This window comes from Mus caroli, chromosome 16 (genome assembly GCF_900094665.2).
Source record: "Mus caroli chromosome 16, CAROLI_EIJ_v1.1, whole genome shotgun sequence".
Taxonomy (NCBI): Eukaryota; Metazoa; Chordata; class Mammalia; order Rodentia; family Muridae; genus Mus; species Mus caroli.
Window position 1 is genome coordinate 79334952 of NC_034585.1, and position 17331 is coordinate 79352282.

The window sequence follows — 17331 nt, forward strand, 5'->3', positions numbered from 1 at the left end:
AGGAGGAGGAGGAGGAGGAAGAGGGGGGGAGGAGGAAGAGGGGGAGGAGGAAGAGAAGAAGGGGGCCCAAAGTAGAAACTCTGCGTCCCAAAAGCTGAAACATAAAGCAAACAAAGGAAATTATCTCCAGAAAGCACAAGAATCTTAAGAGACCTTGATTCAACAAGTATCCCATGGTGGTGAACACTGTCTTCTGGGCAGAAGTCTTACCTCACCGATGTTTGAAGAGGAGGGAGTGGAAAAGAGCAGATTGAAAGATGAATGATCTCTGATTTGTGGAATTCAACTATCAGATGGACAGAAACAGGCCAGTGGGAGATAGAAGACCAATCCTTTATCCTCTGAAGGCACCCCAGAATATAAGGGGGGTCACAGACTACTCTAAACCAGTAACCCATTTACAAAAGAAATGAGGGTGAAAAAAATAATAAAACTGTAGACTTCAGACTTTGGGCATCGAAAATGTTACAAGCAGTGAAAGCAGAAAAAAATTAAATTATGATAGGAGAATAAACACGATGCTTTGTCTGTGACAAATCAAATGGACACCGTTAAGTCTGGACATCTTATGAAGGCCACACATGCAGCCTTAGGCATCAATTATGGTTGCTTCACTGATGGAGTCCAGAGGAAGCCATTCAGCCTGCTTCATCGTGGGGGACAGAGAGCATCTACAAGTTCACAGAATAATTAATAATATCCATGTTATTGTCCAGCAGAGTTAACACTGAGTTTCCTTAAATGAACTGGCCAAGTCTGACACTCTGGTCTGTTTCTTCACCCGCCATCTAAAATATATTATACACTCTGAGAAATGTCCCTCTCATATCCTTCCAAAGAGCCAAGTTCCGAGCTGGGTTTAGTAGTCGCCCCGCCTGGGTTTCAGCACTTGCTTAAGCTTCACAGATTCTTTTTTTTTTTCCACAACTTATTTTTTGGGAAGAGAGACAAGAAGCTGGCTTCTGATTGTTCCCTATGATTACCATGAATTGTACCAATCTTCGTGGACTTTCAGGATTTCTAGTAGGAGTTTTTCACTGTTAGACAGTTGGCCCATTGCCACAATTTATAGGAGGTTCTTCTGATCTATAATAAGCAATATCAACAATCCACACGTTTATCTGAGAGGCTACTGGTGGTGGTACGGAGTAAATGAGGAAAGGCAGGAACCAATGCCAAATGAGCCCCAGGCACACATTTGTCACTTTGCCAGGGCCATCAGGACAAAGGACCACAAACTGGATATGAGTCACAGCACAAACACACCCCAGTTCTCAAAACTGGAAGACCAAGATGGAGGCTGGCAAGGGGAAGTCTGTGCAAGTCCTCCATACCTGGTATATACACCGCATCTCCTCAGGTCACCTTCACCTTCCTCCTGTGTCTCCTTCTGCACCCGCCATGTTCTTTTTATAAGGACATCAGGTATACTGGATGCAGAGCACACCCTACTCTAATTTTACTCAATGATCTAATTTTAATAGATTATACCATTAAGACCTTATTTCCAAATAGGATCACATTCTCAAGTATGCACACACTAGGGCTTCAACACGGATGGGGTTTTGCCCACAGCCTTGGCTATTGTTTGGAACAGATACTCTGTATTAATCAAGATGAGTTCATTAATCATTTTATCCTAATATTGGCATAACAATATCTATGTACTGAGCCACTGAAATAAAAAAAAATCTTGATTTTTTTTTGAAGAATACAAAGCCCAAGATCAGAGTCCAGCAAGTATGGTTTCTGGAGAAGACTTGCTCCCTGGGTTATAAGCAACCACCGTGTCATTCAGGTGTCATGTTCTTTGTAGAGAGGGAGAAGAAGGAACAGGAACGAGAGAGAAATTAATCTGATGTCCCTTCCTCCTATGAGGTCATCAGCTCCATTTGTCTACTTTTAGGGCCTTATTTAACCTTTGTCAGCTACTTGAGAGCCCCACATTTAACAAGAGTAACTGTGTGGTAGGAAGAAAACCTTCGGGGTTCCCATTTTAGGATTAGACAGTTCTGCTCATAATCACCCCATTATCATCCTCACGACAGAGGAGGATACTGAAATGTGGAGAGATGAACTCCCAATTTCCATAACCAGAATCAGGGTGAAATCTTAGCAGAGTGGACACCAGAAGTCCATTTCTGTGTCCACGAATCTGAGAGTTCCCCTTAGGGAAGGATATGAAGGGTGGGATTGTGGTCCTGAGAGATGGGGGGGGGGGGGGGGGGGGGGGGGCGGGGAGCTGAGAGCTAGAAACTTTGCTTCTATTACACCAAGTGATATGAGCTTGCAACCTGACAGATGGAAAGCAGGTCCTCCTAGTCTAACGTGCAGGAGAAGAGGGGATTTTGACAGGCCTCCCTGGTCCTCTACCCAGCAAAAGCTATAGACTGCCTGGGTAGGGTCTGTTCTTTCTTTGCGAATACCCAGGCCAGTTGTTTGTGCTGCCTGGTTCTCCCTGAGCTCCCAGATACTACAGGGGTCTAAAGAGATGAGTAGACAGCTAGCCCACCTAGGCTAGAGCTGGATTTTGCTCTCAGCTTGCTCAACCTCTACAAGCTAATGGAAATTGTTTTCTTAATCTCTCTGCATCTCATTTTCTGCCTCCCGGAATGTCCACAAACACCTATGTGGAGTTTTAGGGGAAGGCCTGAGTTATGTCGAATGCTTTATAAATATGAGTTATAACCAACATGGTCACTCTTTGAATTATACAAGAGGGAAATTTTATGCCTTGAAATGAGAGGTTCTTTAAAAGGCTTGCAAGGTCCTTAACCAACCCGGGCAGTCTGTAATATTACTGTAATTTCCAGCTCCTCACTCACTCAGGAGATTAGAGACTAAGATTCTCACATCCATTCTACATGAACTGTTCTAACACATCTTCTGACCTTGAAGTGGAAGGTCCAAGAGTTGGACACTCGGTCTGGAATGCAGAGTGACCTGCCTTATCTTAAAACAAAACAAAAAACAAATAAAAAAAACCTACTGGGACCCATGATGGTGAACTTCGCATAACAAATCCTGCATATCAGGTACTTACATTTACGATTCATAACAGTTATGAAATAGCAGCGAAATAATTTTATGGTTGGGGGTCATCACAACAGGAGGAACTGTATTAAAGGGTCGCAGCATTAGGAAGGTTGAGAACCACTGCTCTAAACTGAATGGAGTCTCCTGAAGGCATTTCTCCTGCCGGTTTGCAGTGTAACCTCCCTAGGATGGTTCTTTTCTCCATACTCTGGTGCTCCTATAGAAAATGCCTCCGTTAGGTAGAGTGAAGGTGGAGGAGAGAGTAAAGAAGAAAGCCAGGAGGGAAGCAAAGAGCAGAATGTAAAGCTGGGGAGGTCAAAATTAAAGCACACCACAGTTGTTTGTCTTTAGGATGCCCACGTGTAAACGCAGGTCCCCACAAGGGCAAGTACTTTCTCAGACCTGTTGCTCATTCCGAATCATTGGAGGGGTCTGCAAAGGTCAAGGGGAAGAGGGCGGCGAGCAGGATGCCCTGAAGCCCCCCTGTCTGTCCTGGTGAGAGGCTGGGGAAGCCTTCCAGCCTGGTCCCTCGGCGGCCCTGGGGTGTGTAGACTCCCGGCCACCCTGCTGCCAAAAGTTTGCAACTTCCCCTGCGGGCAGGCGGGCGGCCGGGCGGGCGGCATTCGACTGCGTTTCCTTTAAGAATAAAGCACCGCGCGGCGGGTCAGGAAAGTCCACGGCGCGGGTGGGAGAAAACCCGCGCCGTGACCCCGGAGGAAGGGAAAGGGGAGCACCCGGTTCCTCGCAGCGCTGGACTTTTTTTTGTTGTTTGTTTTGTTTTCGACTTTTCCTTTAAAAAGAAAAAAAAAAGAAAGAAAGAAAGAAAGAAAGAAAAGTTTTTCGAGCCGGAGGTTCCAAGAACCGGCGGGAGGGGGGCGCGGCGGGGGCTTTTGCAGCCGGCGCTGGTCGGTTATGAGTCACGAGCGGGCTATAAAAGGGTCGGCGGTTCGCGGCGCCGGCTTCCTGTACGCGGCCGCCGCCGCGGACGCCTGGGGACACGGAGCGAGGGCAGCCGCGGCCCGGGACAGAGACGCAGGTAGGCGCGCGCTCCGAGGACGCGAGGTGCGGGCGGGGTTTCAGCGGGCGCCAGAGGCGCACGTGGCCGGGGACCTGGGGTCAGGGCTCGGGGTGATCGGATGGGGAGAGGGAGTCCTGATGGAGGGAGGCTGTGCGGTGCCCTTGGGGGACAAAGTTAGGCACCTATGACATGGCCCCGCATGGGTGTGAAATGGGGGGTCAGAAGGGACCGGCTTCAGTTCATAAATAATCCAAACTAGCCTAACCAAGTTAAGTTCCCGTGGTTTTTAACGGAAGAACGAAGCCTGGCTAACCCTTGAGCTTCTGTGCCAGTTTGCTCCCTCCATGCCAAGGTGAGATTTTCCTGAGGCACTTGAGTTGTCTGTTAGGGGTTTTTTTTGTTTTGTTTTGATTTTTGTTTTTTAATTTTTCTCAGAAATCTCCAAGGAGCGTAGGTCACTTTTTTGTTTTGTTTTTTGTTTGTTTGTTTGTTTGTTTCAGCTTTCAGGAATGGACCCGATCTTTTAGGATTTGTACCATCTAAATCAGAGAGATTAGGGTGATTAATAATTTGTAAATGCCAAAGCTGACAGAAAAGTCCAAATTATATTTAAAAATGGGAAGCAGGGGTCCCAGATAGGTGAAATTACCACTCCAAGACCAGACAGCAGAACTAGGACAAGCTAGGATCTGAAGAACCCAGTGGCACCTGAGGATAATCGTAATTTACTTTTACATTTTGTGTCAAATGGAGAATGTGAAGCGTGCACATCATGTATGTATTCCTAAACAAAATTACTGCTCACTGCCTCAGCTTGCCTCTTCAGAAGTACCTAATCTTGTCTTTGACTTTGGCATAGTGTATATATAATCTAAGTATCAATGCAGCCAATCTTATAATGATCATAGGATTTGTCTTTTAAAGTAGATTTGTGTACAGTACCTCATTGCTTGTGAAGGGACAGTAATATAGTGCTATTGTAAGTGAACGAACGGTATTATAGGCTACTTACTTCTCAGAGCACTGCCCACTCTACCAGCTAACTGGGGAAGGGACAACGACAGGAAATGGCGGGGTAGGTGGTATTATCTCGATTTTGACAGTGGGGGCTCAGAATTTGAATTTTCTCCAGTTAGGTCACAGATTCCTTAGAGCAGAGTAGGGTGTGAGATGGGTCATGTGGGGGTTGGGAGGCAGGCAGCCAGCTATTGATTCTTAGTTAGGCTCAGTTTCATGGTAGCTTGTTGCCAAAGGACCAGAGCACATTTTAAGTACTTCAGCAGCAAGGGCTGTTCCTCAAGGGGATTATAATAAATGAGTTTCCTTGCAGAGTGGGGTCAGCTGGCCATGGCCACAGGACCCAGCTTCCTGACCACACAGGTTAGAAGAGAGAACTGTCAGGCCTGAGTGACACTCCTAGGAGATACCGGACAGAACACTGGCGCTTGCCCAGATACCTACTAGAGGTTTAGCTTGAATGTGTGGCAACTGTAATTTGATCTTTATATCTATAGACTGATCTTTACTCTTTACAAAGTCCCTAAGTGCCACGTTCTCTTTCTGGGGTGGCTCTCCTCACATGCTGAAGCGTGAGACACGGCAGAGGGCTTGACACCCGAGATGCAGATGATACAGACTGGCACAGCCCCCACCCTCATGGGAAGACGGAAGAGAGGCTAACGGGACACTGATAAGCAATTTGATATGATTCCAATTCTGGTGCCTTTACACCTAAACTAATTAAGAGCACGCTGAGATTTCTGACATTTCTTTACTTTGCCTGTATCGGTGAGATAAATCTGTGACTTTTGTCTTCTCATCTCAGCCAACTCGTCCTCTAAATAAGAAGTCTATTTTTTTAAAAGACCCAGGTTTTAGCCTCTGGAGTTTTCTTATGAGTTTTTTGTGTTATAATTAAGGTCTCATGGTCAACTTAAAGAAGTACATAGAGTCATAGTTCTTAAGGTCACTTACTGTACATTGAGGGGATTCTAAGGTAAGCTGTACAGGCTTTTTCCAGGGGCTATAAAAAGGGAATAGAGAGTTCCACACACAATTCTGCACTTCACATCAGCAGGTCAGAGACTCCAGTGGTGCTCAGCCATGCTCCTCAGGAGGACTAAAGAGCTTGGGTCGGGTAAAGGGGCTTGTGGAATCTTCACTGTGACTAGGCTAAGTCAAGACCCTTGTCCTGACTCTGTTTTTTTGAGTCCTGAGCTATTGCTTAGCTGAGGCTATTTAGTTTCCTGGCTTGATTGTTTGGTCATTGACTCTCAAGAGCCTGAGACTACAAATGTTCTTGGACCCGCCTGCCGGCAACAGTCCTGGGTCTCACTTCCACTGTGTCTCAGAGAAGTGGCTGGGAGAGAGTTGGTTCTTAAGTCTCTTAAAGTGATAACATTCTAGACTTCTGCCTCAGCTTGCCTCTTCAGAAGTACCTAATACAGCCAATCTTATAACGATCATAGGATTTGTCTTTTAAAGTAGGTTTGTGTACAGTACCTCATTGCTTGTGAAGGGACAGTAATATAGTGCTATTGTAAGTGACCATCAAACCACAGAGACCATCTCACAGATGTCTGTAATGCCTTAGTGCATTCGTATTCTATATGTCCAAAGAAAGTCCTAGCGGGCACTCCTGGAAGCCACGATTGAGTGCATCTTTGCCTTTTCCTAGATCTTCTGGGCTCCAAACCAGCACATATTTTCTGAAAGTGTATAGAATAAGAAAACATGAAACACTTTCAAAGAAAATGATATAAATCCAAAAGCCTGTTTTTAATCCCCTTTTTATTCTCAATACACTGGCTACAACCTCCACATGGAGCATGAGTACATATATATGAAAATACATATACAGGAAAAATATATTATAGATAAAAAGTACAACATACAAGCACATGGGCATCCTTTCTTGCTAAGACTTTTAAGGAAAGCAATGCTTTTCATTTGGCTTCTGCTCTATAATTCTCACCTGTAATGAAACCCTTAAGGCCTGTCGGTCAGTGTCTTTGAATTTACAGTATCCAAGATCTCAAGCAAAACCACCTCCAAAGAACATTTGCCCTCCAATTAGCACATCATATGTCAGAGCCATCAGAGTCCTTACATTGCTAAGGCTCTTGGCCATGGGGAAGAACACCTGACTCCTAAAATTAACCACCCTTGAACACAGTGACACACTCACCAGAAAATGAGTCTTAGCATCCAGTCAGTGGCTATAGCTTAACACAGATGGGAACTCTGTGTGCTAGCCCAGAGAAACAGTGAGCCATGCAAAGATACAGGGTTAAGACACTGGCAGAGAAGCCGTGTGAAGAATATCGAACCATTCGTTGACTTAATGAAACTGGGAAACTGACATTTGGCTGGGACCTTTGCCGTTTCTCCCTAAATAAGGACTTACTGTAAAAGTTTTGCTTCCTGGGTGTCTTAACCCAGAGATGTGGTCCTGTCTTTGCCTGTGCATCGTTAGGTAGGCTGAGAGAGGCTAGGAGCGTGTGATCTGCTGTGGGTGATTGTCCAGGTGCACATCACAGCACCGTCCCTCCTCACCCACCGTTTGACGTTAAGCAAATTAGATCAGCTGCCTGTGCTCATGTTCCTGTGTATCCATGGCTAGTGCCCATCCCTTGTGAGGAGTAGAACGTTGGGATCAGTGCTTGCCGCACAGGCATGCATGCCTGCTTGCTGTCATTATGTACACATGCATGAGCTCATGTATTTCAACAAACCCATTTGGAAAGCAAGATGCAAATGCAGCCTGAGGGTGCAAAGAATATAGGCACGGAGAGATCTCTCAAAATTCTTTACATGGTAAAGAGTTTACTAACTGTTAAGGTTTTTAACAAGTGGGAAATTCATTCATCTCCTTAACCAAATGAAAAAATAATAAAACAGTTAAGGAAACTTTTTCTTGGGCAACATTTTGACATTTTGGCAACTACTTTATAACTACAGAAATCAAGAAAAGCCAAAATATACTTTGTCTTCTACAAGCTTTTGTGTCACCTATAGCTAGTGTAAGGATTCCACTATCCAGTAGTCAGTATATCTGCAGAGTACATTTAAAGTGGAAGACTTAAAATTCTCCAATTATAGCTCAGTGGTAGGATACTTAGCTAGCAAGCATGAACCACGGGTTCGATCCCCAGCTCCACACAAGACAAATCGGCAATGTTAACAGGTGATTGATGCTCAGACAGCTGGTGTGATATTAGCAGGGCAGCTGATGTCCTTTGAACCCTGACGATGGTTTCTGCTGGTTCTCTCCAGCTTTACTCTGTAATGGCTTCACTCTCTGGATGGAGACCTAAGTACAGAATCCTCTAGATGGGTTGACTTCTCGTCTGGAATGACAGCAGGTCTATTACTAGGGTTCCACACTACGCGGTTCTACCTCACTAATTCAACAACAGGTCTATCACTTAAATCCCCTTGAAATGTTCCAGTGCCGCTGTGCATGGTGAAATGCCTTTAAAGAGTACCTCATCGTGTTTATTGTGGAGCATTGACTGAGTGCCCTGTAACGATCGCTGAGATCCAGTTTCTTCCGTCATGTACACACTGGGTTAATAGAAGAAAAACCAAACACTAATTACCATGCAATGTGACCAGGGCTCTGATAGAGAGAGGGTCAAGAGAGAATGAGCCACCTGGGGAAAGGCAGGATGGTCATATCAAGATACATATGGGCGTGTCCTTGAGACTGTAGAAAACAGCAAGGTGGAAGGGGCCACACATGAGCCTGTGGAGTAGAGAAGCTTACTGCCTGAGTGAGTGAGGACTCACACAGACATCCTGGGCACCAACAGCCATCATCCTCATTTGGTTTGTTATAGCATGGGTAGAATGCTCTAGTGGATATGAAGCAAATGGTATGGACTTTGCCTTGTAATTCAGAGCAATCGCCTATGTGTGTCCCACACAACTTAAGTTCTACAGACAAAAGCAAATTCTCCTCTCCTAGATCCTAACATAATTCTTACTACATGAATTCTTGCATACCCGGAGCCATTGTCGTATTATATGGGAAGAGGAAAAAAATATAAAGTGCTGCTTATCAGAGTGTTTGAAACATAAGGCAATAACTAATAGCACATACATTTCAATGGGGGAGTTTTATTAAAATTAATTGTTGACAGATAATACGTGTGATCCTAAGTAGACAGAGGAAGCTCATGCAAAGGTGACCTTAGAGAGTGATTGATACTACAGAATTAGTAACTGCCATACATTTCCTTTTCCCCAAAGCTGGAGGGAAAAAAAAATAGAGGTTATCAAAAAAATAAAAATTAAAAGAAGAAAGTAATTAAACTCTTACTGTTGTGGCATTACAGAGTTTGCCCAGACATGGCAAGCCTTTGCATAAATAGGAAATAAGAAGGACTAAAGCAGTGGGCCTCATCTCATCAATGCGCTCTCCCCTCCTGCCCCCTGTGTTTCCTGTCATGTTTTTCCCATGTCTGTTTCATAATGTCTTAGCAGAGCTCTGGGCCTGCACTAAGCCCATGAGGTCACTGAAGTAAGGAAGTTCCTCCCCTGTGATGCAGGGATGTGGGGAGAAAGCTGAACTCAGGCTAGCTCCACTCCACGTGATCTGCTTGCACACTCCACACCCAGACTCTGGAGGGAAAGATCCTAACATCCTTATCTGATATTAATCATAACCCATGATGGAGCTATTGGGAAGGCTACTTCAGTTCCACGGGTCATTTTATAAAAAATATTCTAGCTAGAAAATGGGGAAAAAACAGAATCATCTTCTAATATTCATTCTCTTTTTGCATTCATAATTAAATGGTCTCTCAATATGATATTTCTGTAGTGATCCCAAGAGAGTATAGTGCCATTCTTCTGAGAAGGTTCAAAAGCATGCCGTATTTTTTGCTTGCATGTATTAATCTTATTGGAAATTTTTCATAATACATAAGAGTATGTTGTATATAAGCTGTTCTGTGTCCTTGTGGCTCCTTTTAATAAGGGACTTTTAATAAAAATTTTAGGCATTTTCAATAAAGAGGTCTCAGCTAGAAATAAGAGCAGAGAAGGAATTAAGGGCTTTATGAAAGAAAAAACTATGGTGTAAAGAATTGATAATTCCCCCAGAAATGGCTTATATAAGGATTTTTCTTAAATGTAAAAGAAATATGAAATGTAATGTCACCTGATTCAGGATATAGATTATTCTCATAAAGCAACTGTTTTGTTTGTTTTAGGAATTAAAATTTGTATTCATTAATTTATTAATTTCTTCATTAATTTATTTATTCACTTTATATCCCAATCACAGCCTCCCTCCCTCCCTCCCCTCCCCCCATTACTCCCCCCTCTTCTCCTCAGAGAAGGGAAAGCCCCCCCCCCCCCCTCCCCCCGCCATGAGTACCATCCCACCCTGGCACATCCAATCACATCAGGACTAAGTGCATCCTTTCCTGCTGAGACCAGACAAGGCTTCCCGCCTAGGAGAAATAGAGTCAAAGGCAGAAAACAGAGTCAGAGACAAGAAGACTTATTGGTCCTTTAGAAGATGTCAGAAGCAGGTCTCTAACACGTGGAGCTAATGCGTTCAAGACAAATTAGCATACTATTCATCCCTTCTCCCTTATCCTTATAGTCAGATACTGAGAGGTGAGACAGAATAGAAAAGTTCCACAGAAAACGTGCAGTAACCTTCATGTGACCATGCTTTAGAAAAGCAGAAACTGAAATCGCCCTCGAGGCAAAGGATAACTCTTTACAAGAAGCACTATTGAGATATGTCTTAATGATGCTGTATAAAACAGAGGTTAGAGTGACAGAAAACAACCAAAGCTTGGTTAATACCACTCAAACCGCTCCATCTGTGACTGTTTTGTGTTGGACGTGAAGTGACTGGAGATGCTCAGTCACTTTTGTCCAAGTCTTTCTTCATCCAATTAAAAGCTGTCTACCAAGACCTGGGTCCTTTCTCCTCCGCCTCTGTTCTGCACAATGACTAGCTAACTAACCGATTAAGTGCAAATTAAGTGAGGACTTAAACCCCATGCCAACCCTCCTTCCTCATTGCACTGTAGGAACTTCCTCCCTGAAGCCTGTCTCACCCTGGAGGAATTGGTTCTGATGGTCAGAGACTCCGGACTGAGAACAGAAGCCAGGCTAGAGCAGATGGAGAACTTTAGGAGCTGTAAGAAAGGACATGGTGTTCACAGTCATCTTCAACTTTCATCTTAGGTCAAAAGGCAACCAAAGACTTGTTAACTATGACTCGTGCAGAGCTTCCCCCTGTCTTCATGTTTTACTCGGCTGCTTTAACCTTCGCTCCCTACTTCCCTGGTCTAGTCCGAAGTATAGCTTCAGAAATGCAGGTTCAGGGTAAATTCTGGTGGGAAATCCAGATGATTTGCAAATGCAATGATATGCAATTGATTTTAGTAATCCACATAGGATTCAACTATGAATTTTATCTCTATTAGTATGTTTTTCAAGTTAATAGATGATAGAAATAGATAGATAGATAGATAGATAGATAGATAGATAGATAGATAGATAGATACATAGATACATAGATACATAGATAGATAGATACATAGATAGACACATAGGTAGACACATAGATAGACACATAGATAGATAGATAGATAGATAGATAGATAGATAGATAGATAGATAGATAGATAGATAGATAGACAGACACACAGATACATAGATACATAGATTGTTAGATGATAAATTAGATAAACTCATCTGAATTAAACCATTTTAATTGTCCAAAATATGACCTTCTTTTCACCTAGTGGCTTTAAAACTAGAGTTTGTGTTACTCTATCAATACACAATGCTTTTCCAAAGAAGTGGATATTCATTCACTTCAGAACCTCAAAGGAACAGTTTCCAAAAATTTGTATATGTCAAAGTGAATAGCTAGGGCTGTCCCACATGGTATTGGTGAAAAATAAAACCACTGGCTTCCGATAAAGAAAATATTTCATCATGCAGTTTCTTTGATAACTCTCGAATGATTGGTGCTAAGAATAAGCAAGACAAAAAAAATAAGCACATAGATATATACACATGTATATACATATATATAATTGTAGGAGGATATAATTCATGATTTTCTTGTTTGTTTGTTTGCTTGCTTGCTTGCTTGTATGTATGTTTGTTTGAAATAAAGACTCTCCCTATATAAACCAGAGTGGCCTGGAACTCCCAGAAACCTTACTGCCTCTGCTTTTTGAGTGCTAAGATTAAGGGTGTGTGCCACCACACCTGGCCTAGAACTCATGATTTTAACATAAAGTGAGACCCTCATAAGACGAATGGAGTCATTTGAGAGAAAAGGTGGGAATGAATGCAGATGTCTTTGATAACTCAATCAGAAACTTAAAACTGGTTACAGTGGCAAAGATTGTTTGTATGTATGTATGTATATGTGTGTGTGTGTATGTATGTATGTATGTGCGTGGTTATATGTGTGTATATGTATGTGATGAAAGTTATGAGTATGAACATGATGCCATTTCTTACAGCTCCAAAAGTTCTTCATCTACCCTAGCCTGTATATGTGTGTGTGTGTGTGTGTGTGTGTGTGTGTGTGTGTGTTATATGTGTGAGATACATGTGTGTGTGTGTTACCACAAAAAAATACTAAAAATAAAAAGATCCAGTATAGGACATATTCTTCTCTGAGTACATTAGCTGATAACATTTGTCCCTGGCAAATCAGCAAGTCTAGACAGATTGTGACATTCTATGCCTCCCTTATACCTCAAAATATTATCCTGAAGAAAAGTCAAAAATTATATTCTCCTGGAATGTCCTTAGGTTTAGGCTCTACCACAGAGAAATGGTGATATGCCATATAGTGAATGGGACCTGGACTTAATATTTGTCTGAACTAAATATAGTGCTTAAGGTTGGTCAAGATTTTACCTAAGGTCAAAAGAGTTGATTGCAATAGCAATTCCAAACATTATATTTTATTATTTATTGAGATGGGGTCCAATATAGCCCAAGCTGACCCCAGAGGTGATAAGTAGTTGGGAACAGCCCTGAGCTCATGATCCTCCTCAGTCCATCTCTCAAGTCCTGAGATCAAAGGCTGCACCAGTGTCCATGTATGTGGTACTTGGGAATCAAACCTAGGCTTCCATGTAGATGGATAGATAGATAGATAGATAGATAGATAGATAGATAGATAGATGATAGATAGATATATAGATGATAGATAGATAGATAGATAGATAGATAGATAGATAGATAGACAGGTAGATAGATAGATAGATAGATAGTTAGATAGATGATAGATAGATAGATAGATAGATAATAATGTGTGTATGTGTACACACATGCATGTATACATATATACATGTATATATATGTGTGTGTGTGTGTGTGTATGTGTGTGTGTGTGTGTGTGTGTGTCCAGATGTGGTGGTATATGGCTATAATTCCAGAATTTGGGAGACTAAAGTGTAAGGTCATGAGTTCAAGGCCAGCTTAGGTTATATAGGGCAACCTTGGCTACCTATACTAAATATATTCTTGGTAATGCCTTTATTCAGATGGTATCTTTAAAGAATAGAAACAGAACTTATAGATAAGTTATTTACTTAAGTAGGAATGGGGTTATGTATGCACTCATGCACATATGCACAGTTGCATATATTCTCCCTAATGGGTCAATAATATGGCATGAAGTAGAACACTAGAATCTTAATAGATTTACTAAGGACTTACTGAGTTCAATGCACTATGAAGAGAAAAAGTATTATTACAGTCTTGTTTTGGCTGAAATAAAATCCTAGATTGAAACTGTGTAATTCACAGACTTTCCTCATGAAACCAGCTCATCTGAGAAAACAGCAGCGTTTAAAAAACAAATACTATCAGGAAGTATGATATATTTCCTTGGTTTGGAAATTTCCAAGCCACGATATTCTGCCCTGTCAAAATATATTCACTGGGGAATTTTTAACTTGATGCATTTCTTTTGAACTTAATCACATTTCTACATCTAGCTGGTTTCATTATTAAAGAAAAGAAAAGGTGGTTCCCCTCTGGTCCTAAAGGGAACCACAGACTTGAGTGATGCTTGAACTTCTAGGTTCGCGTACAGTAACACTGAAACCAGAAACTTGTGGGAGAAATGTCACTTTATCTGAGAGAGTAAAATCCAACTCTAACAGGAAACAGCAAATTCATCTTTTTTCTTTTTCTAAACCACTCTGCTGGAGACAAGTCCCTTGAGTCAGAGCTCTTTAAGGCGCACTTCCTTTACATGGGTCAAACTGAAGCCACCGGTTTGTGAGTCCCCAAAGGAATCACTGAAGGACAAAGGGAGCATTTTCAGATACCTTTCGGGGCAGACCTGCCCCTATCTTGAAGAAAAAGAAAAACGAATAAGGTGAAAACCGCAACTACTCATTATAGAATGAAAAATGGGTTCATTCCTTGAGTTTTAACTTTCAAAAATCATAAAGTACCATTCTAAATATCTGAGTTTTCCTGAATTGCCGAGTGACCCGTGGGATGTAAGTCAGAATATTACACAGAACTGAAGCTATGTCCTTTGAACTTCAGCACTGTAGAACTGTGAACCGTGGCTGTGTTAAAAATGATACATGTATTCAATTATTTCCAAAGAATTTAAAGTTTGATTTTATAATTAGTTTTTTAATTGCAAACCTTACAAACATTTTCCAAACTTTACTTAGAAGCATTTCAGAGCTCTTTTCTTTCAAAGCTGAAGCCTACCTTGCCTTCAGATACATAATCATACACTCTACTTTATAACTAACTGTGTGCGTACACACAACTATTTCTTTTTCTCTTTGCAGGTGCTGCAAACCAGGAAGGGGAAGTGTGTGGTTTAAGTTGCATACCCCTTATCCTCTGGCTGCTGGAGGCTTGCTGAAGGCTGTATGCTGTTAATGCTAATTGTGATAGGGGTTTTGGCCTCTGACTGACTCCTACCTGTTAGCATTAACAGGACACAATGCCTGTTACTAGCACTCACATGGAACAAATGGCCACCGTGGGAGGATGACAAGTCCAGGAGTCACTCTGCTGGATGAACGTAGATGTCAGACTCTATCATTCAATGTGCTAGTCATAACCTGGTTACTAGGTTATTCCACTGTAAGTGTTGCGATAAATGTCATTTAAAAGATCAGCAGTATCCTGAACAACATCTCAACTTCAAGCCCACATGTTTTATTTTTTATCTTGAATGGAAAGTAAAACTTGTATCATTTTTATTCCAAAATTATGTTCATAACCATCTTCAATGATTCAACCAGAATACAAAATGAATACACTAAAAAGGACATTTCTATATTTCTGTAGTTCAGGACGGCCATTCTCGACTGACATCTAGGATTGTCTGGAATACCTCTTGTAAGACTTGAAATTGGCATTTTTTCCACATTACAATGTATTAGTCAACTTTGATTTAAAATTTGTAACTCTTGTGTTTTAATGTAAGGAAAAATTTAGGGTTAGAGTTAGGGTTTAGGGTTAGGTAAGGAAAAACTTGAGTCAACGCTGAATGATTTATTAGCCAGCTGTTGGTAGTTTACACCTTTAATCCCAGCACTCGGGAGGCAGAGGCAGGCAGATGGCTGAGTCGAAGGCCAGCCTGGTCTACAGAGTGAGCTCCAGGACAGCCTTAGCTATACAGAAAAATGCCTTATCAAAAAATTAAGAAAATAAGATGAAGTATTAAAAAGTCACATGACAAATCATTCCTGAGGGCTACCTATATATTCCTCACACAGTATAAATATTTAACTTAGAAATATTCACATTTGAAATGAAACCCCAAATCTAGGTTCAAGCTTACTACTTTAGCTGCTCAGTAAAGCTGTGTAGTAAGGAGACCCACGTTTCCTACGCATTTCTTCATGAATGTGGATGAAACTTTACAAAGTTGGTGTGCAGCTCACTGGAGATGAACAACTCTTTGTAAGATAATAAAATCCCACAGTGATGTCTTAAAGCCAATCCAAAACTCACCCCGTTGCCTGACATAGGTAATAATTTGATATACAGAAGTTAATGTTTGAATTCCTATGCAATTTTTCTCGACAATGATATCACTAACGAACACCTAGACAGCTGGACTTGTTATATTTCATTTATACCTGTTCTGATAGTTCTCCTGAACATCTTGTCATTGTCTTCCCTATAGCCAAATAAATGTCATTTGAGTCTTTAGTTGGCTTAGAATACTTTTTGTTTGTGATGACCCTTTCTTTTGCAAAGTACAGACTATAATTTCAGAAGATACACAAAAAGACAACAATGGAATAAGTCACAAGGACAGTGAGAGGAATGCCCCTGCCTGCCATGACACAGACAGGGCACCCCATCCCCACTGCCCCACTGCTTTCTGCCGAGTATGCTGCCAACATAAATTCCTCCTCTCAACCCTTAGATGGAGCTTCAGGAGTCCTTGTACCGAGTCTCAATTCTTCAAAATTCTTTTTGCTGCCTACAACCACAAAGTCACATAAAGCTAGGACTACTGCATTCTCTATATTACCCTCCAGCAGTTCCAATCAAAAGCTCTGAACATCACAAAGCAATGTAGCACCTACTCCATGCTTAGGCAAATCACTTGCTCCAAGTCTCACTTTCTCCATCAGTGTGTGTATCTCTGTGATGTAATTTTGTAAGGATGTTAGGCTTAGATGAAATACCACAGGAGGGAACACACTTTCTACCAGCATTTAAGTGATGAATACATACAAACCTTGAAACATTTACATTTCCATAATCTAAATCGACACAGCAGGCATCCCTGGAACACGCCATCTCTTCAGCTATCATCCCACCCTAACCACCCACACAACCCAGACGTGGCCCGCAGGCTGGGTCTTCCCGGATGCCCAACTCTACTAGCTGACCTCTTGGTCGCAGATGGATTATTCCTGACCAACATTTCCAGTCATTCCAAAAATTCTTGGAGTATGAGTTAAGGCTGGGTGTGACTGGAGTGGAGAGTAAGTAATGAGGAAGTTGTGTGTGTGTGTGTATGTATGTGTGCGGGCGTGCGCTGATGTGGCTGAGACTGATTTAAATGAAGGGCACTTTCCTGGGGGCTGAATAAAGGAAGGGCAGCCCAATTTCATGCACAGAAGACTAAAGGGAATGAAGCACTGAATGACATAGGATGACCTGGGCACAGACCAGTCCCTGAAGCCACTTGCTGAGTTAGAAAACTAGTTTTTCCTGGTCTTCATGTGAGACTTCTAACAGTGAGAGCAGGGGCTGCCTCTGACTGTTAGCTGCCT